The following is a 24,468-nucleotide window of genomic DNA, read 5'->3' on the forward strand; positions in this document are numbered from 1 at the left end:
TTTTAGGCAGCCGAAGTGTTCACAACTCACGTCAGTGTCGATGCTTCGAGATGCGTGAATCTTTTCCTTGGAGACGACGGCGCCGGTCCAGAACGAATGTCAACATTCGATGCGGCCAACAGCAATACACGCGTGTATGCAAGTCACAGACTCTTGGACAAAACCGACAGCTGCGGCTCGTCAGAGGGGAGCACCTAAGGCAACAGCACTTCTTAGGTTGCACGCGAGGAGGCGTGTCCATTTCGGCGACCCGTCGTCATGGCAATATTGGTTTCGTGATCGCTCGCATTTTGTTCTTTCACGGAGCTTACTGCAAATAGGGAGGTTCTTTTACCAAAACTTCGGGTAAAAGAAAGAATCGAACAGCGCAGCCGCGCGACAGCTGGTTCTCCCAGAGGTAAGCAACGTAAGGCACATTGTTGATATTTGTACCACTGACTACAAATCGGAAAGTTCCGGCTTCGCATTAGTAGCACGTCAGAAAAGTATTCTAATGACAGGGTTTTATTTCACTACACTATTGCGAACTTTCTCTTTTAATAAAAATTTTGAGTAGCCGCTGAATTCAAATGAAAGGCATCAAAATCTTGCGACGCGTTATTTGTGCATGTAGTGTGTATGTACAGCCTGTGTCAAAAGTTTAGAGCCCAAGAGGTGTCCTTCTAAGACGTGCAGTGGGGCTCTTGTGGCATCCGTGGACGTCCTAAGTTTTGGAGGGGTTTAGGACGAGATTTCCTCTTACTTTCGAGGGATTTGCGCTTATTAAAATGTTCTATAGACAGTCTATAGAAAGTCTATAGACTTCTTATTGACTCTATTGACTTCCTATCGATATTGTTTTTGTCTATTCATAGTCTATAGACTGTCTACAGACAAAAGTCTGCTAAAAGTGTATGGCCGTAAATCTATAGATTATCTATAGGCTGCCTATGGCATTTGTATTGCCTATAGACTGTTCTCTAGGATTTGTCTATAGACAGGCCAACACTGTTCCCACTTCGAGTTATTGATCAATTCGCTCTCGCCCTACCATAAGCTTGCCGTCCCGGTTAGCTCAATTGGTAGAGCGACTTCTCCGGTGAAGCGGTGGTCCCGGGTTCGAACCCCGGACCAGGACGAATTTTTCTTTAACTACGAAGTTTCTGAGAAAGCTGTATAGCTTTCCTTTGTAGCCGTAAGGCTACGCTCGGATGGACGTCAATGAGTAATTACTCCCTTATTACAAATCTACTCCACCTTGGGGGATTCCCCTAAACATTTGACCAACAGTCTATAGACTTTATAGACAGAAGTCTATAGACACTTTATAGACTGTCTAAAACTCTTTTTTTGTAAGGGTGGAACGCTGGCAATGCATAACGATCCATTCCGCATGGTCCAGAAGGGAACTGAGAGCTCTTTACTTTTGACAAATGCTGCTCAATAACGGTGCCACTGACGGTGCACTATCGGGGACGGGGAGGGTCTCCAGAAGGTGGAAAAGTGATCTCGGCGCGCAAGTACCATGTCTGTCAAAGGTCACCTCATTTTATTCCAACGCATCAGAACGCGTGAGACTGATCTTCACCTCCTCAAGTGTAGTCCCGAGCGACGGATCAATAACGGAGCTATCTGCTTTGGGCGCTCACGCGTCCTGTAGACTTTTGTCCCCGATAGTGCATTGAGCCTGCACGTGAACAATCGCATTAAAAAAATATCACCGTGTCTGGGCTTCACCAACTTTACATCCAGCGCGTTTCTGACGCTAAGAGCTGAAAAAAAGAGCTCCTGTTAAATTATGCTTGGTTTTGAGAACAAGGCCCCGTACAGCGGTCGGCAGTCTGCAGCTTGTGTGTTATATCGTCGCATTTCCTCTCACGACGACCAGGTTATCCTACAAAATGACCTACAAAAAATAGATAATTGGTGTTCCGAATGGTTGATGGAGCTGAACATCACTAAATGCAAATTTATGCAAATTTCACGCAAGCATTCCAATATTACGTATCCTTATTCTCTTCAATCAACTATCCTTTCGCAGGTTGAATCATATAAGTACTTGGTGTCACAATCAGCAGCAAACTGACGTGGGAAAAACACATCACTCAACTCGTTGCTGATACATCAAAAACACTGGGTTTTTTTAGAAGGTCACTTTCACTGTCTCCGCAATCAATCCGTAAACTAGCATACGAGACTTTCATTCGCACTAAACTTGAGTACGCATCAGCAATTTGGTCTCCTCACCAGGCTTACTTAATTAACACCATTGAATCCATTCAGAATCGTGCGGCACGCTTCATTACTTCAGATTACGATTTTCACCACAGCATTATACCGCTATCAAGTCATCCATCGCTATCAGCCCACTAGCCCTTAGACGCAAAGTTTCTCGCTTATGTTTATTGCACAAATTATATCACAATTTTCCTAACCTACGCGAGTCCCTTCTAGTCCCTCCTGTGCGCACGTCATCCCGTTTATTCAACTCCATGAGCATCCAACGTTTACACGGATCAACTAATGCCTTTAACAAATCTTTTTTGCCAGCCGCTATTCAAGACTGGAATCGGCTTCCAGAATCGGTTGTCATTGAAAGCGATCCAGTAAGGTTTAAAGAACGTCTGATGTGTTATCTTGCTGTATAAATGGTTTCATTTCCCTTTTGTGACTTTATTTCTCTTTATGCTTTTGTTGTGTGTGTGTTTTCTTGTTTGTTCTTTTTTTTTAATTCTTTTTTCCCCACCAATGTGAGTCATGATGAATGTACTACTCCCCCCCCCCCCCCCCCTTATGTAATACCCCCTCCCAGAGGGGCCTTTAAGGGTCAAATAAATGATGAATGATGATGATGATGCTTGTTCCTCCATGTTACATCTGCCGCCGTGTTAGCGTCTATGGCCCACTTGCGCTGAGCACGAGATAACGTGTACGACTCCCGCTCGCGGCGGCTGTATTTCCGTGGAGGCGAAATGCAAAAAGACCCCTGGGATTCAGAATTAATCCGAAGCTTTAATCAGGAGGAGGATTGTACCAGAATGGGGTTAAAAATTTGCCGAAAATAGTGTGTTGATTCACAGAACTAGTCCTTTCCCTGTGATTGAATTACTCATGCTTTGGGAACGCCGCTCGCGGCCACCCTGTTCCCCTTATTCTTGCAATAAGCTACTCCGATGATGATGATGATGATGATGTATACAAGGCCGCATGTATTATTCACAAGCAATGAAGTAAACGGCACCGAGGCGTGATTTTGAGCAAGCATAAGGCAAATGTAAGAGATGCATGAACGCGTATACCCGCGTGGACGGATTTACAAAAGAAAGAAAATGAAAAGAAGGAAAAGGATTACTTCAGTGTTATATACAGGCATTAAGTGCGTGACGAAGTTCGTCAACTGAAATGAAATATGTAGAGTATAGCATCAAGCGGTGTCGATTGTTTACCCAGCTTAGTAATAGAACAAGTTTTGGGTACACTTGCGTACCGCAGTCGGGGTGTTTTTGCAACAGCAGTATCTCGCAATCCAGCGACCCATTTTGAAAATGCCTGCTGAGCGCCTCCACGGCATTGAACACAGCGTCGCAAGAGATGTTGCGCAAACTTCGTTTAGTGAATTTCAACAACATGACTGCGAAATTAGTAAATGCCTTTGAGTTCATCTATAGCGTTTGTCAAAGTGCGGTCCATATTAACGGTGTGCTAACGCCGGTTGCGGGTACGAGCTTGTGAAGTATAATGCCGCAGGCAGACTTCTGCATGCTTGAGCCCTGTGACCCATGCATCAATCACAGACAACTACACAAAGAAAGAAAGGCCATTATCCTAGAGCTAGTAATAATAATAATAATTTGTTATGAGAAAAGGAAAGGCACAGAAAAGTGTGTCCCGATGGACACCTGAACTGCGTCGTGGGGGAAAGAATGAAGGAGGTGGTGAAAGTGGGAAGAAAGAAAGACCCGTTGAATAGTGAAGGGCTGCGCGGGCTAGTTTCGACCATCTGGTGCTGTTTAACGTGCATTGACACATCGCACAGTACACAGGCATCTTTTTGTGTTTTGTCTCTACCGAAACGTGGTCAGCGCGGCCGCGATTTGATCCCGCGTTTTCGGAATCAGCAGCCGAACGCCGTAACCACGGAGCTGTCACGGCGAGTCTCCGTGAGTTGCGAATACACACTGTGACTATACCGTCTCCCTCTCCAGACTGAGGCATTTCCTGCCCCATTGCGACGGCTGCCCTTTGAATACACATACGATGTAAAAGTGCACCCACAATACCACAAATATTTATTTTAATATATCGGTCCTAATTTGAACCAAGATAGGGGTGGACAGAGAAACAGAAACAAGACAAAGTAGTCTCAGAGCTGTACGTAATAACATCAAGTGCGATGCTCCAAGCGTACCGCCATCATAAACACTAGGAATTAGCAGTTGAACAAGAAGTACACCTATAGCGTTATACTTTCTGTTATTGTACACACCATCAAGACGTTTGTGAGTTGCCTATGCAACAACATGTACAGGAAGTTTATTCCAGTCTAGTTCTGTTCAAGGAAAATGTGAGTGTTCGCGCAGCCTTTCGAAAATTTAGCCTCCGTCACGCGTCTGGCGCGTTTATGGCGGGCTAAGCTCGATGTATCCTCCTTTTATACAATATTGAACATCTCACCACATTCACCGCGACCTGGAAGACCACATTCACCGCGACCTCTTCCTACCAGCAGAGCACCTCCAACACATCTTACTGCTGCTTCTAATCCAGCGCGCGCACGGCATGCTAGGAGAGCAGCGAAAGAAGCACTGCTAGAGTACCAGGCTGGGAATTTAAAATATAATTTCCGTTGTATATTTCTCCCTGCTTACAGACTGTCAGACACAGGGTTTTCGAGGTTTTGTCCTTGCCACAAGGATGTTTAATTCAAGTAACACTTGTTGCTGGGCTAGTCGGTGCATTATTCTTCGTACAAAAGTTAGCGCAAAACACAAGACACTCACAAGAAAGGTGGACAGGACAACGCGCGTTGTCCTGTCCACCTTTCTTGTGAGTGTCTTCTGTTTTGCGCTAACTTTTGTACGAAAAATGATGTTTAATTCGCAGGGCGCTTTGCGGCAGGGCGTCCTCAGACATTTACAGACATGGGTATGACTTAGGGAGCTTAAAGAGCTGCACGTCCTTGCTCTTTTTTTTTTATGAGTCCAGTCCAGGCACAAAAGCCGCAGCGACACAGTATTATTTGTCGGCATTGTTTCGGGGGTTGTGGGCGTGTACGCATCTCTTAGTCTACGAATATGCCGTCTCAAGGATGGCGAGCCACTATTATAGTCATCAGCAAGTCACCATTAGAATATTCGTTACAATGTGGCGTGCTGCTCAGTACGCGCTATAATAGCCCCACTAATCTCCGCCTGATGTTCGCGTGTTGTGTTGCAGTGCGCCCGATGCAAGGATAAAAAGACGTAAGCGGACGCGCGCTTTGCAGTGATCTGACCCGAATGGCAAACGGTAGGCCTGCATTGCTTTCGCTGCGAATACAAAACGACATTTGATGGTTCGCAGAGAACGCATTCGCATATCTCGAATAGTGTACGAAAGAAAAGGGGGGGGGGGGGGGGGGGGGGGGGGTGAGTATCTGGACTATTACACCAGTCTGTTCGACTGGGTTTTACTTAAACCTTGTCGGTAAACTTGTATGGCAGCCTTGGATTTCGTGATCTTGAGCTGCTGAAATCCGGATATTATCAGTCGCACAGAGCGCAGACTTTAAAAAGCACGTTCTCATATGTCGGCAGCAGCGAGTTGTGTCCAGGGTTGCGTCAAGCAGGCGCAATTACTCCCCGTCATTGCTTCCATGACCCACTTGCCGTGGCGCTCAGTCGTGACGCAGCCACTCATCGACTACTGAGTTAAGGCGTACCTCACCAGGGACCTTCACTGTTGCACTATAGTTACCTCTGTACCTCTAGCGGGGAAGGCTGGCGCTTTTATGGTCCAAGCAAAGGGACTGTAGTGTCGAGCCTTCCCGAGTTCTTGCTGCGATGCAAAATTACAACACCTGGTAATTTCAGACACATTAGGACCAGCACAATAGCTGCGCGGCCATCGTAATTCGCAAAAGCCACATCTTACGCGCTTCAATAATGCATCATTCGTGTTGCTTTTGGCTGACGCGATCAAGTCTTTTTATGTACAGATATCAGAGCATGGCTATAAAAGCAGTAGGACCAAGTGCTTGATTTTATTCGCCATGACACGCGCAGCAAAAAAGAAGAGAAACTGGTGTAAGGCAGGCGATCGCTGCTGCGAAGCATTTTCCCTGCGATGCTCTAGTTATTTACGTGGTAATACTTTAGAATGTAGTAGCCATATAACAACCCTTTTGGTGGCTTAGAATGCTCACGGCATGCTCCCTTTGAACTCGCGACGTGTAGGCAGCCCGAAAAACTTGCGCAGTGCACGTTTCTCGCTGCCATTGCTTAGATGTAGCGGATGTTGTGTGTATAACGAAGCGGGCAAGCTTCCTCTTCCGCTGCATAATCCTTCCTCACACGCAGAGAAACGTGTAGGTATTCGAGGCTGCAAAATACGCCGGCGAAAATCTCTGCTCTTCAATAAATAGCTTCCGCGCTCGCGAGAATACAGGTGCGTAGAACGAAGCACATGCCAGTTCTTTTAAGGTCCGTTACACAATGAGCACGTGAGTTGCATTCTTAACACCACCTGCATGCCCCTTGTCAGCGCTCCCTGTGCCCTCATCGGTTATTAAAAAGCAGGATCACATGTGTTTCAAGAGCTTCGCTGACGCTTTGCGTGTGCGCCTGGAGGTCTCAATTCTTCTCAGAACAATCAATTTGTGACAAGCCGAGAATGCAGTGCGACGCTTGCGGCGGTACGTCGTCCTTGCCGAAAAATTATGCTGGAGATCGGGAGAAATATCACGCTCTTCGATGCATGCAGCTTTTCAAAGGTAGGTACTTTCTTGCGAGTAAGACATCCGTCTGTTTGACTGATCAGAGCTTTTAGAGCGATTAACGTTTTTTATTTTCATTTTTTTTTGGTTAATCGGTTGCAGACAGAGCAGTGCTAGCAAACATGATGGCTGTTTTGTTAAATGCTCGGTTATAATTAAATAATGAATCCACGTTTATTCCGGTTAGAGGTGTCTTTTTGGCACCTGATATACTGTGAAGACTATACGCACGAGGAAACACGAGCCGCGGAGTTAGGGTATAGCATGTATCGTGATTGTTTGGTTGCTTGCGCGCTCGAGACAGTCTATTCGTTGTCTTGCTTGCATTTTCGGCAAGTGGTCTTGAAAATCTACGCTTTAGTATGACGTCACACTAAAAAAAAAAGGGGGGGGGGGGGGTGTAGTCTGACTTTTCTACTCATGCGCGCTTGAATTCCTACTGGATGGTATATGAGGCTTAATGCCGCAAAGCAACTAAGGCTATGGTGACGCCGTAGTGGAAGGCTCCGGATAATTTCGACCATCTGGTGTTCTTTAACGTGCACTGACATCGCACAGTATACGGGCCTCTAGCATTTCGCCCCAATCGAAATGTGACTGCCACGGCCGGAATCGAAATCGCGTCTTTCGGGTCAGCAGCCGAGCGTCGTAACCACTGAGTCACCGCGGTGGCTTACTACTGGATACGTCGTTTGTGTCTGCCGAATTTATAAGATATTTTGCAGAATGAGAAGAATAGTTCAAAGATCTCTGCACCTCTTCGTCAATGTGTAGTTTTGTAATAATGCGAAATGTGTGCATACGTTTGTTCTTCGTTAAATATTGCAGGATTAAGTAAGGACATCGGACTAATCAATTTTAAGGCGTCTGATACGGTTAAAAAATGTTGATCGGCGCCAAGTCCTAGTTTGCTGCCAAATTTCTGCTTGTAGAGCATTTTCCATTCTTCTATACGTTTGAGTGCAAATACATGGTGCAGGTTAGTCGCTAGCGTGTGGCCAAGCCCTGGAAACACTTTATCACCGACTTCACCTGAGCGCTGCATTTACAAACGGCTTGGGATACCGTTTCGGTCAAATGAACAGTCCGCTTTGTGACAACTGCGGCTCGAAAGAAACCGCGGAACGTATCCTACTTGATTGCCCTGCTTATGCTGACGAGCGTGCGTACTATGAACATTGCATGGTGGAGCTCTCCCCACCGCCTCTAACAATGGACAGTGTTTTAGGTCCCTTAGCCTGCCCTAGGCAACAGAGACATGCAGTGAATTTTTTGTTTGCATATTTAAAGGGCATTGGACATACTGACAAGCTCTAATTTCACCTTGCATGTTACCCTCATGCATTCCTCACGAAGTGAACTCTGTTAGCCTATTGGCGGACTATGCACTTCATCATTTCATATGTAACATCATTACTCGTCGATGCACCTTAGTACGCATCTAATAGCCGCATTTTATCTCCCCCCCCCCCCCTTTTTATTTATTTTATTTTATCTTGTTCGCACTGCTCTTCTTCCACCTTCATCTTCCAAATTCCCTTTCCCAGCGATTTTTAAACGCCAGCTCAATTCTATGTTTTTTTTCATTAAAGGGTTTCTCTTTCTCTCTCTCCAAGTCCAAGCATTTGAGTGTAGCTGCCAATTCTTTAACTCGCGGACATCTTTCTGTGGCTATGCAGCAGAAGGTACGAGCGCGAGGCACCGGCTTTCACGAGCGTTCGGTTCTCACGCACTCGCGAACCGACCTCGCAGGTCTGGAAACTTTACTTTCGCCGCTGTATAGCTTCTGTTGCATTTATCCGCAGAAAGTTGTTCGTGGGAATATTCGAAAGTGCCTTGCCCTACTGTTTATTTTTATCCCGCGAGTGCTGCCTACTCAAATGCAAGATTGTTTCCCCGCTTTCGAAATGCTGTGGCGCCACCCACTCACAGCGCGCTCGATGCGGAGACTTAGCATGTCACGTCAGTGCTGGCGACCGGGATGAATGCAAATCGCGCTTCGTGGCCTTGATGCAACACTTCCGCGTTATTGCGTCTCTTTTTTTGTGCGTGTTGGGGTGGGGGGCGGAGGCGGGCTGTGACTTCACGCTGCGTTTAGCATGGTCGCTACTTATCTGCTTGGCCCGTATGCCGTGAAGTTACTGCCGACCAACGTCGTATAATCACGGGGCAGCAATTGCCTCATGGAACTTTCGGCTTGTGTTGGTTGTCTACCACGTTATCAGCACAGAGAGGCAGCGCGCGTCGCTTTTCCTTCTTTTAGGCGACAGAAATTCTCGGACCGTGTCGAGAAGGTTAGGTGTAAAAACAGGCTCTCTTATTTTTTGTTTTCTTCGCGGGCTGAACGAGAGTCCCCCTGCTTGTGCAGAGGCAAACCAGGGCTAGCCGCCTTTTAATAGCATCTGTTGTAAGAAAAAAGAGAGAGTGAGAGATCGCGATAAAGTAGTGCGGCGTCCCTGCACAGGTAATAAATGAGGAAATGTCTACTAAGGATTGCATGTGTGAGGTCGTTGTGGTGCATTCAATAGTTGTTCTGCATCTAGCTGGCTCTCGTGCCGGCGTGAAAAGCATACGACCAGCCCTAGCAACCTGTTCCTTGCAGTGCATGCAGGGGCAAAAATTCGCTCACTCGAGCTGTTTGTTCTTTAATCACGTAGAACGCAAGTCCGCGAGGAAAAATGTTGGCACGAGAAAACTCCGCGCATCCCATAAAATATACGTGGCGTTTCCAGCACTTTTTTTTTTTTTTTCAGCGACGACGGCCAGCCCGTCTTGAGTGAGAAAACATGCGAAACTTGAGACTTGTTTGTGTCTCGAGCCAGTGTAGCATGTCAGGAAGATGAAGCAAAAATATGCGTATTCAGAGGTTCGCTTTATATAATTATTGCACTTTTCTGACAGCTTCGTCAGCGGGCCAGCATCATTTAGCTGAAAGTGCGCTTCTCCCGCATAAGGTTTGGGGCAGCTGCTGTGATCGAGTGAAGAAAACATGTAAGCGCAGCTGTGTACGTAGTATACTAAGCTGTCGCCACTCTGATTCCGCCACCTCGCAGCTTTGTTCGATCGTCGTGGGACCGCGCTCTCGGCGCAAGCCGGTGCGTTTACGCACGCATGTCTACATTATACCAAGCGATTTTATACACAAGTAACTCCAATATGAAAAGGAACGCTCAGCCTGCACAGATTGAGGAATTCTGTCGCTATTTTTGCACGCATGTAGAAAATGTCGAGGAGGTATTATTCGTCTAAAATAATACTATCAAGAAAAAAAAAAGGAAATGCGCTTGTCGCTCATACATGAGACGAAATCGCTGCCTAAATGCTCCTCGTGCATGTGTTCCCTGTCATATTGCCGCTGCCTGTACAGTTAAAAGTACAGGGGTTCGCTTCTAAGCCGTGTAGTGGGGCTGCTGTAGCATCGGTGGAAGTTTCAGAGGTGTATCTTGCCTTCAAGAGGTTTGCTGGCGAGTCGTAGCGAGCCACCACGCAGCATGACCCAGAGTGCAATCCCCTGAGCTCTACTTTTGACAAAGGACGTAAGGTGCATTGGAGACACTTATGAGCTGGGAACACGAGACACGCTCAATGCAGACGCTCATTCTCGATAGGAAAGAGTAGAGTGTCAGTATTCCCAACGTCTCTGCTTTCTTCTTTTGTTTACGTTAGCGCGGTCGAGCCGCGAACGACAGACAGAATGGAGCTGTCTTCTACTAAGATAACTGTTCGTGTACTGTTCAGAGAGGGTTGGACGGTGTTCTAGCATATCAAATTCCGGCTTCGACCGAAGTAGCGACGCTGTGCCCACGGGATTCCTGCCAACAAAAACGTCTCGCCGAAATCATTTAGTTCGCATGGAAGTGGTCCGAATTAGCTGCGTCACAGTGTGCGTCACTCGTAACCATAACGCTAACGAAGTGCGAGTCATATTCAGCAGTGACGCGTTACACTCGCGAGCTGCATGCATCGCGAACGCCCTCCCTGCAGCTCATTTGTGCGCCACCTATAAGCGGAAGACAACGCATGCTGCCGCGATTCGAGTCGTGTCTGCAACAGCCCGAGCTCCGGATTGCAGCGAGGGCTGATGATGCGCCGCTTGCGCGCTCCTTCCTCAACCCGCTGCAGCGAGCGAGAGAGGAAGCGCCGGAAGATTTTCGGGAATCGTGATGTCACGAGCTCGCCCGCATTATGAACTGGGGCGCGAAGCAATTAACAGCAATGAGGGGTTGGGGCTCGCGGCGCTCGCACGATGAAACCGCGCGCCAGTACGATGATGAAGCGTTCTGTCGAGCTCGAGATTCGCGATAAGGCGCCCCGGACGCACGATTCACTTGTTGCTAATTAACGGAGTCATCTAACCTCGGTATTTTAATCTACCTGCTGCCGCAGCTCGCTAACTAACCCGCCGCTAAACACGAGATGGAGGGCCGCGAGACCGTAACTTCCCCAATTCTATACATTTCTATGAGGCATATGAATATGAAAACGACGCGTAGTACCGAGGTGTTTGGGTCCAGTGAAAAACGGCGAGTGGTCTAAAATTGCAGGAACGCTCATCAAACGAAATATCTGCTTTTATTAAGGGTGTCTCGGTGATAGGGAGTGTACCTTCCTGGACGGCGCCATTCGTAACCCAGCGGTCGCTTTGGGTCGCAAGACCCGACTGTTTTAGGGCTTCGTGATTGTATTCTCGAAGACGCACAGACGATAAAGAAGTGGAGTTGTTGACAAAATCTTGAAAAAAAAAAGAACAACAAAGGAAACAAGCCCGACGCTTTTGGCTCCTCAACGGCGGCGGGTTACGTGTGCGATCCTTCTCGGCGCGTTGCGCAGCCGCTCCCGGGGGAGGAGGTCGCTGCCGGCACGGAAGAGACTACGTGCGCCGAATGCGGTCCGCCGAGCCTGGCGCTGCCGGGCGCGCTCAGCGTGTCTTGTGGCGCCTTACGCTGCCCCTTGCCGCACGCGTGTTCTTTCTTCTTTTTTTGCCGGCACGCGGCCATGAAAATGCATTTGGCAAGGGGGCCCCTCGGGCCTGTTTTGTGCTCAACACAGGCCGACCTTACAAGACGGACACCCATTGACTGCGACAAAGTCACGCCGAAATTCTCAAGCATCTGTTCAGCAGTTTAATAGGACTCTTAGCTGTTGTTTTACGGGGCTTAATAGATTGTGGTGAAAGAAAAAGAACCAATTCTTGCTTTTTTTTTTCGCTGGCGCCAATGGCGAGACACGAGGTCATGTATTCTCTTCCCCATTCTCGTTCCCCGACCAGTGTATGATTTCACGAAAGCCTCGAGCTCAGGCTTCAGAGAGAAAACATGCAGCTTCTAGAGTTCACACTTGCATATTGTTCATCGATTTGCACGAATCGTGCGCTGAGCCATCACCGCCGGATGCTATGGGGCCAGTGTCAGCTCTGTGTTCACGAGCCCTGCATTAGCACGTGATACATACGCGAATAATATTTCGTTCGCATGACTACATTCTGCGTGCACTGAGTAAACAGCGCTACCCCCTCCTCCTCAACTAAGGGCTGCCAGAATCATGCACGCAGCACATTACAGGCAGTGCGCCCCTGTGTGCCACGCGTACCGAAACTAGTTACTACATGTATAAAAAGCACTTAGTCACCGGTATTTCAAGCCAAGCGTGAAAGGCTGTCAGCCACAAGAAGTTTGCTGCCCCCCCCCCCTCCACCTGCATGATAAAAGTGAAAAAAAAAAATAAAGAATATAGATATAATGGCAAGAAATGTTTTTGTTTTTGAGGCAAAAATGATGCTCCTTCGGCAAGTTAAACTATGTCGTGGTGGTTTGTTGCGATGACTAAGAAAAAATAACTTGGCAGAAGGCACGAAACAGGGCTTGTATAGATAACTAAGTAGATAGCAACATATACCGAGCTTTCTTTTTTTTTTTTTTCACGGGCGCATGGGATCAGACAGGGCGTGCTCTGTTTCTTCCCGGCTGTGGTTCGTCGTCTTGCCTGGCTGGGCTAGTTACGCGGAGCGCGCCCGAAAGCGAACCGCTCGGTCGGTCCTACGTTACCCAGGCGCGTTTAACCGGCGAGGATAGTATGCGGCGCCGGGCGTTTTCCGTCGGTGCAACTGTTCTCCACGAGAAGGCCGCGTGGAATCGCCTTCTCGGTAGAAGTGGCGGTCGCTCTCTCAATTTCCGTCACACACGAGCAGTCATGGGTGCTTTCCACGCTTCCATCAGGCCTTGGTCAGGCGACGACGGTCGTAGAAAGTGTAAGGTGATTCCGCGCCCCTTTCTTCTTAAGTCATGGGGTAAAACCCTCCGAACGCGCAAAAGAAGCCGTGCTCGTCGTTTCTTTCTTTTTTTTTAATCAGATCAAAAAGGCAGGAGAGCTCTGCACGCGACACACAGTATCACCCTCTGCTTTGACAGCCTATGCCACACGGTTGTTGTTGTTGTCCTCAAGAAGATAATGGCGCGTATCCACTGCGGGGGATTGGCCAAGAACAGGCGGCGACTTGGCCAATCCCTCGCAATGGGTACGCGCCACAGATGATGATAATGTCCTAAGGCTTAACGGCACAGGTATAATCTCACTCCTCCTCACGTACGCCTTTTCTTTCTTCCTGTTCATCTTTGCGAAATTAGGATTTCACGGGTCTTTACGTTGGTGAAATTGTTTTGACGACCGCCTTGACGCCTTTATAGACCGTCGGTACCAAATATATCGGGCCAAGTAAAGTGTTCACTTCACCTAGCTGCTGAAACTTTCACAAGGTAATTTGTCTATTTTACGTTCGCCTGTTATGCGTGTTTTTCGTCGTCAAAGCAAAATTTAATTGCAAGTCCGCGCTCCGCCATGCCCATTTTCTCATTACTTCGTTCCGTTGTGGGTGAAGTGATCGAGTTCACTAGAAGCTGACTCAGCGCGAGAGAGGCGAAGCCACAGAGGTGGCGTAATTTGCGGCCAACGTTTGTTTACAAGTTGCTGCCAGTTTTTCCTTTCGTACGAATCTCAACCAAAGACGATCGCTTTTCTCATCTCGAAAATGTACGCATTCTTCCGCAGCGGTCGGAACTTCAGTTATTTCTTCTCTCTGAAGAAGAGAACAGGGTGCGAGGGGGGGGGGGGGGGGGGGAAGCACTCCAAGTATGTCCGCGTTAAGTGCCGCACGATGCCGTCGCTGGCACCCGCTTTTGTGTGACGCAATCAGCGACGCTGCAGCTGGCAGCAGTGCGCGTCCAGCCAAGTCTCAAATATCGCGGAGAGAAAGAAAGAACAACTGCGCCGTACGATGAGTGTTACTTTGTGCGGGAGAAGAATATACCAAGCTGTAAATACAGAACCGCACTTACGCGATAGCACTGCATTTCCTGAAGAAAAAGTAGCCGCTTTTACGCAGCGTACGCATTCCACAATGACCGAGTTAGCGCCGGAGGCTATAGGGTTCCGAGTCGGGCTTATTATTTATCATCGGGCTTCGCAATGTCTCCAGCCTCTTTGGCGACAAGGGGGGGATGCTGACCTGACCGAAGGAAACATCTGAACTATTGCGTCGGCGCCGAGTTTTGCTCCAGACGCTCTGCTGGCGCGACTGAGGTGTACGTGACCGGTTTGGCGAGTGTCTCGCATAGTTGCCAAACCGGGGTGCTTTTCACAAGTGCGTCCGGTTTTTGGATATGTTTCCGCCAATTTAAAGGGCCCCCTTGTCGTCCGTGGCCCGCTTGAAACACAGAGACCCCCGCCGTGACCCTCACGGGCTCCGTTCCACCCTCTCGTGTTTGTTTCCTCTTCCGCTGCTCCTCGAGTGCATAGCGCGAAGAAAATGCGGCGGGTCACCCGCGGTGCCATTACTGTAGAGCCGTTAGCGCCCGATATCGCGAGGAGCATTCCAGCTGTGTGGCCCGGCGCTGCCCTTTTTTATCTACGCCAAGTGGACCCTCACAGGTTGATCTCTGAGTCTTCCTCAGCTACAGTGCGGACTTCGCGTGCTGTGTTCTCAGCAAACAAGGCTCATCGTCATTGCTTAACTGCCATTAGCGCCACGCACACGCGTATGTGTGTGTGTGCGTCCCCCAAGGACGTCGGTGCCGACTGAGAATAGAGCGCTTGGATGCACATGACTTCACTCGGCGTTGCGGTCAGTGTGCAGGCGGCCCAAGAACGGCTGAGTAACGTGACGTGTACCGTATAGCTGAAATTTGCGCAATACGGTTCGCCGTGCTTAGAAAGTAAGTGGGCGCTCCTAGCTGACATGCGTCCAACCCTTCCATATATGGAACGAGTAAATATTTGAGCGTCATTATGCAAACCAGCGTTTCATACCACAACTACTCCTACGACCGCATTATAACACAACGCAATCTATACACATGAACTAACGGTATCATAACTCCTACGCGATTGATGCACAGACGCGCACTACTGCAGCCAGTGTGTGTCATTCGGAGATTGCTGAGCAATTCTGATATTGCATACTCCAAGTTCATAAGCACTATATATCTCCGGCCAAAGATGCGACGCGACCACCTGCATCGAGCAGTTTGTGAATGTACCACCTGGAAACTCTGTGCATGAGACAATAATGACCGTCCACCATCTGGCGGTTAGCGTCTAGCGACTCACCCGCGCGAGCGATGCACGGCCACCTTGGGACTCTTCAGCTCGGCAACGCAGTGCACAGCCGCCTCTCGCTGCCACAGCGGTGTCAAGCAGCACGGGGGGCAGGCCCCTCTTTATGCAACGGCCGCGGGGCCCATTTCGCGTGGAGGCCGCCACCCCCGCGGTGCGTTCGTGCAGCGCCGGCGGAAAGCGCGCGCAAATTCCCCGTGGCGCGCCACGCTGCCGTCAGCGCTGAGTTCGCGCGCTCCCGAACATAGTACGTGCCTATTAGAGATCAACGCATCGCCCTCGTGTTCCTTGCGGTCCTCTAGCGAAGTCGCGTCTGTTGTTTTTGTTTCTTAATTTGCTCTCGCTGAATAATGGCTAGCGTCTGCGTGAAGGAGCGCCCGATATTCAGCGCGATGTGATGCAAGCGCGCGATTTTGGGCAAGACGAATGACGCCTCTTGGTGCGTATGTGGTGCGCGTCGCTGGTGGCCTTCCTTTTTGGGCGCCTGATCGAGCGATGGCGTACGGAACTCAGTCCTGGTCGTGAGCGTGACGCAAGCGCTAGCTGAACGTGCCGAGGTGTTCGTATGAGGAAACAGCCTCGCTCTGAAGGAAACGTATGCTGTGCTGCTCCTGCCGATCGTGGAGCATGGTATAGTAATGACACCTCATCCCCTTTTTACGACCGAGACGTGGTGTCTCGAAGACACCAACACACCTATTCGTATGCCTCTCGACGTTGTTGCCACTGCAGACAGACGGTTTCAGTTCCGTGTTTGCGTCCACATAACATGTACATTCCGCGCATACCTGCTGTTGCTTCGTTCCTGTCTTATCGCGAAATAAATAAGCGCGCTAGTCAGCATCAGCCATTGGGTAAGCGTAAAAATAAATAGAAATCTGCACTGAAGTGCCTGGTAGCATTCCGGGAAGGCGTAAAAATAAAAATACTCCTTCACCTAGGCGCCCAATCACATGTCAGGCAGGCGGGCGTTCTTGTATTTCGTAGCACGTACTGATGATTTTACGGGGCTCCCTCGTCGTTACCAAGACGATAGCGAAAGTTTAATGTATTTTTTTTTAATATACTTCGGCGACCGAGTCGGCTTGAGCGGTGAATACAGGATTGGCTGGCTCTCCACTCGCCGACCAGGATCCGGAATAGCTCTGCGACGCTCAGTGCCGGATAAGGGGGGCGTCGCTGCTTTGCAGGATGTGCCAGGTACCGTTTGGAAAGGGTCCAGGCAAACCTCGACCGTCACTGAGACATTCTATTCAATGAACACCGCGAGGGAATGAGTCATCGGGCGGCATAATAGGCTAATCCCTCTTGTCCCCAATTCTCCGGCAAGCCTCCAAACAGGACCTCCTCGTGCGCATAAATATGTCTTGGTATAACAGCCGCATGGCCTCCTCTACGAGTTTGAGGCTAAGCTGGCAGCGCCGTGTCGTGTTACCTATATTTATTCGCATTGCCTAAAGATAGCTGTCGAAGATTTGTGAAAGCAACGAACGTAAGATCCCGCCAAGAAAATAAACACATCTAGTAGGCAGTGAAACCTGAATGCTGTTTGGGAAGTGCATTCTAATGTGGACTCGCAAACAGCATTGCAAGAACACGATAAAATGCACTTCCCGCAAAATTAAAACTCTTTGTATATCTTCTTATACTCATTGCAAATAAAAGAAAGCAAATGAGAAGAATGAACCAGTTGATGCAAAATACACTGGACTGCAAATTCACTCCAAAACACGCCATTCCACGTAATAACCTAGATGAAACCCCAAAATCTCCGCACTGGTCACTGCTCGTGCACTCTTTACTGAGCTGACAAGATTAGGGCCTGATTTTTTCCCGCGACTGTTCTCTTTGACGAATGAATCTCGAAAAAAGAAAAAAAAGACGGAAGTGCTTTCTAAACGAGCGAGACACACCCTGAGCAAACGCACTGAATAGAACCTTCTCGAGAACGATGGCATGCAGAATAGCGCAATAGCACACGAGGACAAGAAAGAATACACCCGAGTGCTGTGTCGTTATTTTAGATGTCACGTGCCATCGACAAGCCCTAACTGTCACTTTAAACGAAAACGATGACGTTCCGCTGCCGCTTGACGGAGTAGCCTGGGAGTTCCAAGGCGGATGCTATGTGCACAAGAACGCTCATACATCCGCTCGAGCGCGCGATGGTTCTAAAACGCAGCGTCAGAAGCGGTACTGACAGTTTTGCGCCCATGCGACGCGAGACACCGGCGTTATCGTGCATCTTTCGCTCGGCGCAAGCTCCGCAAAGCACGCGTACTATGCGGAGAAGAGTCTTTTACGGAGGCAGGAGTGGACAACTTGGCGACCCATCGCGAGCCAGTCGCCGCGCGCGCGGCACTCGTGGCTACGAGTCCAATACTTCCGACAGAACAGCATCTAAACCACCGATACGAGACCTTGTTTCGAACTCCCTCTCCTATCCAAATTGCAGCGGAAACGAATGAACGGCGGGGCTCCTCGGAGCACCGACCACGGCTGGCTAAATGCAAACGCGTGGCAGCCGATCGGAAGCGGCATCGCGTGCACCCGTCGTTGGGTCAGGGCGACGCTGGCGGGCCTTACCTGCTGCGGGCGGGACGACGTCGTGCAGAGGCGGCGGCGGGCGGCGCGCAGTGCCGGCGGGGAGCGTTCCGGCGCGCGCGCGTGGTGGGGGCCTTTCGCCGGTACACTGACCCAGCGAAGCGCGCCGATCAAAACGAAACTGGTTCACTCTCGCCGCGGTAAGGGCGCCGCGTGGCCTTGGCGTCCCTCCGGAAGGAGAAAGAGGGCGACCGGTTTGCGACCGCCCTCGCGGCTGCTGCCTTCGCTCCGGAGGAGGCTAATCCTTTAATTTCGCGGCCATCCCGTGAAAAACAAAAAAGAAGACAATGGGCGCTCCGCACACGCTCCCCAAGGCCCACCCCGGCTAGGCTCGAGCGCGGGAAGGGGGGGGGGGGGGGGGGTAGGCCCTCTGCGCGCCGGGTCGAGGGGACGGCCGCGGAAAATACGAACTCGGCGGCGTTACTCATGCGCTGATTCACGGCACGCAACAGTGCCCTTCGAGGAACACGCAGCGTTCGCGGGGGCTGTGAAGGGAGTGGGAACGGCTTCCTGGAAAGGGCAAAGGGGCGCGAGTCAGGCCCGGTTATTGAACGAGCCCTTGCCTAATAAGTCAACCACTCTGCTGATGTTCCCGCGGCAGACCCATAATACTACGCCCAGTGTGCGGTGAGTGCGAAATTGAGGCAGTGTGCTGGCGTTGTCTGACCATTCGACACCGGTCGGACAGTGGTCCCGTCGCCGCTTCTCCCGCGCAGCGCAGCCCTCTACGGAAGGCGTGTGTCGTCTAGTTGTCTCACTGCAACGTATCTGATTAAACGTGTGCACGTTGTCGAGGCCCCAACGCACCTTACCGTCTCCCGACTATCAAAACAGATCAAAAAAAGTTTAAATGTTTTCCTCGCCGCCTTCATGTAAACACAGCCGAAAATCTCCTTTGCTCACCGCAGGGCGCAAAGCGTGAAAAGTGAATCTAATTAGCGGAAGTTGATTTATGCCTGACTCGTGTCCTGCTAAGCCGGTGCTTCCAGTAAGTCGACTGTTACTCCGACTTCGCTCTTGCGCTGCTGTCTGCAATCAGAAGTGTTCATTTTAGTGCGATGGCACTTACAGTGGGCATTCCCCGCATTTAGCCGTTGTGTGCTTGTTTGTTTGTCTGAAGCCTGCTTTGTGGCAGGCTGCCCACCTGCACACCGGGTTGTGGGCAACCTACCAGGTGTACACACACACACACACGCACACACACATGCGCGCGCACACACACGCACGCACTCACACATGCATACACACGCACACATAAATACATACGTACACTGCCCACCGTGGCAGGTCGCAGATCAATTACTGGCTGAACGCAAGAGGTTGCTCGGGAAGAACAACCTGGGTCTCGCAAGACCCACCGATGGCTGCACCTACCATCGCAGGGCAGTGACCCATCACTTAACTACTGCTGCGCCAGGAGTGGTATGAGATCTGCAAGGAATCTGCGAATTTAAAGTAAAGAATGACCAATTCCGCAAACAGGGGGTTTCAGCTAAGACTTTGCATAATTTTTACAATTAGGCTTTTTGAGTTAGAAGAGCGCTTTTTTAGGCATAGCATTGCCAGCGCTGTAGTACAGCAGACTACAGCTAAGACGTGTTAACTAGCAGGTTGTTTAACTGATAATGATTAGTTAACGTTGTAACTATTACTGTTAGACTTTTTCATTATTGAGAGGCGTGTAGCCCGTCGTAAGTAATATCCATATCGGTTTTTAGAATTTCGAAAACGCGGTTACCCTCGGCGCTATGGCCCAACAAATTTTGTCTATTTCGACTAGTTGCGTGCACTGTATAGGTTGCTTTGCCTGCAAGCTTCTCGAAAGCGTATGTATTCTGGAGCGATGTCGCCAGAATGGGCAACAGCGCCGAAAGTAACTGCGTTTTAGAAATTAAAAAAACTGATATCGACATTACTTGCGGTGCGCTACGCGCCTCTCAATAAGTATGGAGCCTAACAATAATAAATAAAAAGTTAACTATTCAGTATTAGATAACCAGCCTGTTACTTAGAACGTCTTAACTGTATTCTGATGTATTCTACCGCTGGAAGTGCTATGCCGAAAAAAAAGCGCTCTTCCAACTCAAAAAACTATTTTTAAAAATTCTACAAAGTTTAAGGTGAAATATCCTGTATATGCGCATTCACCCATTATCGCTATTCGCACAACTTCCATCCGTGAACAATGAATCGGAACAATGGAACCAAAGTGAAAACCGAAGTGCTGGCGCACCTAACTCGCATTGGGCCTAACTGCGCATATCTACCGACAGTTTTTTTTTTTTTTTTTTACTATGGTTTAATGTCTGAAGTGGCTTTAGTGACTTAATGTTGCAGTCAAATGCCCCTTTATGTGAGGGCTAAAACCATCCCAAAAATGCCTTGCACTGAAATCATGCCAGGCGCCTGGTCTGCGTCAGCGTCAGATCCTATATGTACCATTTTTTGTTGGCTCCATGAGCCGGCAGCAGTCAAGATTTCTCTCGGCTAAAGAGAAATATGAATTGTGCGAGAGAATGAGAAAGTTGATGGTACTAGCTAAGAGCTCACGGCCTCGTACTGACAGAATTTGATCCGAAAAGACTGCAGGGTATCAGCATACACGAGGAAGTTTCAAACAGATGGCTCGGTCCTGTGGATTTCTAAAATTTTTGGTCATAGGCTTCGGATTACAGAAAGGATGGAGAGAAAAGGAGAAGTGCATAGCAGGTGAAACGATGAAAGCTGAAGTGACCGATACCTGATGGGCGGCACGGCATTGTAGTCAAGACTCCAACAAGAATTAGGCACTGACGAGCTGATCTGAAGAGACAAGCACTGCAGCGGGGGAGTCATGGCACATGCTCGTGCTGTGCAGCCAGGCCGACCACGTTTGCTGGTACCTAAGTTTCGGGTATAACTTCTCGCTTTCTTCTCGACTCCTTGCACTACAAGCAACAAAGAACTTCGCCGTGTTTCGTCACTAGGAAGCTTGGCCGAATGCGTCTAGCTGCGCGCTGGATGACGCACTGTGAAGCTGGGTCTTTTTGCTAGAAATGGCCGACCTGGTAGTTTTTTTCTTTTTTCCAAGCATTTTCCTTGCTTCCTCTTCTATATCAGTAATAGGAAACAGAGGACCGAAGTCAAGCTAAGACTGCACAAGCTGGGCGGCAGACATCGCGATGCATTCGTTGGACAGATAGTGTTGAAGCCTGAGACGCTGAGACGCTTCTCGTGAGAACTGTTAATAAACTGACAACGCATTGCATTGCATGGAAGTGGAAGACACCGTTTATTTCTCGCTGTGTCTTGAAGGGCTAGAACGCAAGGCGCGACACCGCACCGCACAACGCGACACAGCACGATACAACTCAACTCGACACTACACTACATAAAGTGCGTGGTCGCAGGTTCTACACGACAGCGGAGGTAGCATTCAGACGTGAGCGAAAGCTAAAAAAATGTAGGCCACTGTGTTGTAACCCCATTTAGGCTGAAATCAACCCCGATATAATCGTTACGGAGATCCACCTCAACAGAGCTGTCACTGAGTGTGAAACTCCAGGGAAGAAACTTGTTGTCACATATCCCCAGCCACAACACATGTCCGCATTTGCTCGCATAACAGAGTTGAGAAAGCCGTCTGAGAGAGTAAAGACGATATCCTCCTGCCTCATCATCCTTACTGCTTCCTGGATGAAGAAAGGGAGATAGAGAAAGCACTTTATTCAGAAACTCTCGGTTAGTCGCCGAGGAGCGCACAGGCTATTTCCACAAGGGGCAGTTGGTCCTTTAACTGGTCCAAGGTCAACCAGGAGAGAAATGTAATTTGGCTGCGAATGGCGTGCTGTAATGCGCAGCTGCAGATAAAACCATATTTTAATTGTTGACAGTCTTATTTCGCACATGGGTGATGGTTTTTACTTTCAGAATGCATTCACTCCTGGAGGACCGTACGATAGCCGTCGTAGGTAAACTAATAGTCTTTCGATGAAGATGCTGAAACACCTAGTGGCGCATAAGTCGAGCACCCATGACAGCAGGCGCAAAATGTGGTGAATATTTGAATGATACAGTGCAGTATGGTATGGTGCAGTACGGTATGGTACGGTACGGTATGGTATGGTATGGTATGGTATGGTATGGTATGGTATGGTATGGTATGGTATGGTATGGTATGGTATGGTATGGTATGATATGGTATGGTATGGTATGGTATGGTATGGTATGGTATGGTATGTGGGGTTTACGTCCCAAAACTGAACCTTGGACAATAAGAGACGCAGTAATTGGGGAATAGAGAACTGAGGATTAGTTTCGACCCCCTGCGGTTCTTTAAGATGCACTGATATCGCTCAGCACAAGGACGTTTTTGCATTTCGCCTCCATCGAAATGTGGTCTTTGCGACCACGATTCTACCTGCTGCCTTGGCCTCGGAAGCTGAACGCCAAAGTTTCTCGACCCCTGGGACGGGTAACGCGGGAATAAATGTGACAAGTGTCTGCTTTACCCGCGACGCACGTCACCGAGCTGAAAATCCTCGGGGATATTGCTTGCGTGGGCACTTCCAAAAAAAAAAAAAGAAACACACTTTACGAATGGAATCATGAAGTTAAAGTGCCGCAAATTGAAATTAGTGAAATTGATGTAATGAACGCACTCGAGTTCATCCGATTTATTTCGTATACGTTGAATTCTTATGCTCGATCAAATAACCAGAAAATGATTAAGAATATTTAGCTTCTTTCCTTTTCAGCGTCGTTGAATACGCTAAAGGCGCTAAACCCTCTTTAAAAAATATAAAATATGACCAAAGAAATTTACCAATCTCACTGTTTTCTTACAATAGGTAGAACGCACGTACCATATGCTGGAGGCAGAGAAAAGAGGGGTCGAGGCCAGCACGATCACTGTTCGCGCCACTGTGTGCACTGCGCCAGTCGTTGCGGGACTGTCTGTCGCTGCTGTGTTCCGGAGGCGGGAACGAAGTGTACGCCGCTGCTTACACCTGGTGCGTCATTTCCACCCTCTCTCAACGCGGGATTTCCGTCTACATTAGGGGGGTAATTGCCTTCCGATGCTTTCGCAATCTGTCGTCTGTGCAAGTTTGTTCCTTCTCTTGCCTCGCATATACCGTTATAGGCGTGGCGTCCTTGAAGGGCGGGCTTCACCGCCTTGCCAACTTGACAACTTGCCACTGTCCCTCACCGGCGAAACGCGTAATAAGAATGAAAGCACGGGTATTTCTTGACCGCGTGCTGCGCAGCACACATAGCGAGACACGCATGCCCCGTAATCGTATACGTGTTTTCCTTTCGAGACGTAGCGGTGCAGTTCACTGTTCAATAACGGACAGTTCACACGTGAAGGAAATACGACGTTTGCAGAGACATTATTTCCTCTTCCGCCTCACTAAGAGAAGATAAAAATAAAATGAAGTCTACATTAACCGAACAAAAACAGGGGCCGAAACATGTCCTTAATTCTAATTGAAATAAAAATAGTGCTCCTTAGATCCGCGATGACAACGGCTGCTTATTCTTTTTTATTTAACGTTTTAGGGACGTCATATTACAAAAAGAAAACGGTAAAATAACAACGAAAACATATTAAGAGCAGGAGTCGCGGGCAGGAGGTAGGCGAAAAATGCGACAAGACATGAAAAGACACGAGCAATAGACTCGCAGAGGAATTCCATTGCGCCACACACATGTCTGTAAACCACCGTCCGATAGTAAGGCACAGTATACAGAGCATCACGCATCATCGCACACTGTTACGCAACACTACATCAGGCTCGCGCCGCATGCGTGACTGCGCGGCACTACGCTCTGCTGAGCAGCGTTTCGTAGTGTGACACGCTAATCATGTGTACGAAATATAGTGCGTAGCAACGTAAAGCGCTATAATCTAAAAGGGCTATGAGGATAGCGTTTAGATGTATCCGCGGCTCTTTATTTATTTATTTATAGTTATTTTTTTATTTATTATTTTTTATTTATAATGTTCGCAGGGGCAACGTTTTCTTTATTGCTATAGGTACTTTCTGAACGCTAGTTCTCCTCTGCCACTTGATAGGACAGGTGCTACTGCACGACGACTGTTGGAAAGCGATGTACTCGTGATGACCGACCGACAGCGTATGCAGTCTACTTCTAAATTTATTCAGAAACTATCAGTTTTAAAAAATCCCCGCCAGGAAAGGCACACAAGGTCGAAAATTTCGCTTCGCGAACCGCAAAATGTGGAAGATCCACAAGGCCTGCCATCGCCGATGAGCTAAACTGGTTATTTCAGTTGGAATGAAAGTCTTGTACGCGCTAAG

General features: G+C 48.8%; 1 protein-coding gene across 1 annotated transcript in view; it reads right to left on the minus strand.

Annotated features, from left to right (window-relative positions):
- The window catches only part of LOC149350476 (uncharacterized), a 34,735-nt gene extending 16,338 nt beyond the window's left edge, over positions 1-18,397 (minus strand). Inside the window, exon 1 of the mRNA XM_089579505.1 lies at positions 18,146-18,397. The gene's annotated coding sequence lies outside the window, so the exon portion shown is untranslated. The remainder of the gene's footprint in view (positions 1-18,145) is intronic.
- Between the last annotated feature and the right edge of the window lie 6,071 nt (positions 18,398-24,468).

This window comes from Amblyomma mixtum, chromosome 3 (assembly GCF_055824585.1).
Source record: "Amblyomma mixtum isolate Tamu chromosome 3, ASM5582458v1, whole genome shotgun sequence".
NCBI classification, from domain to species: Eukaryota; Metazoa; Arthropoda; class Arachnida; order Ixodida; family Ixodidae; genus Amblyomma; species Amblyomma mixtum.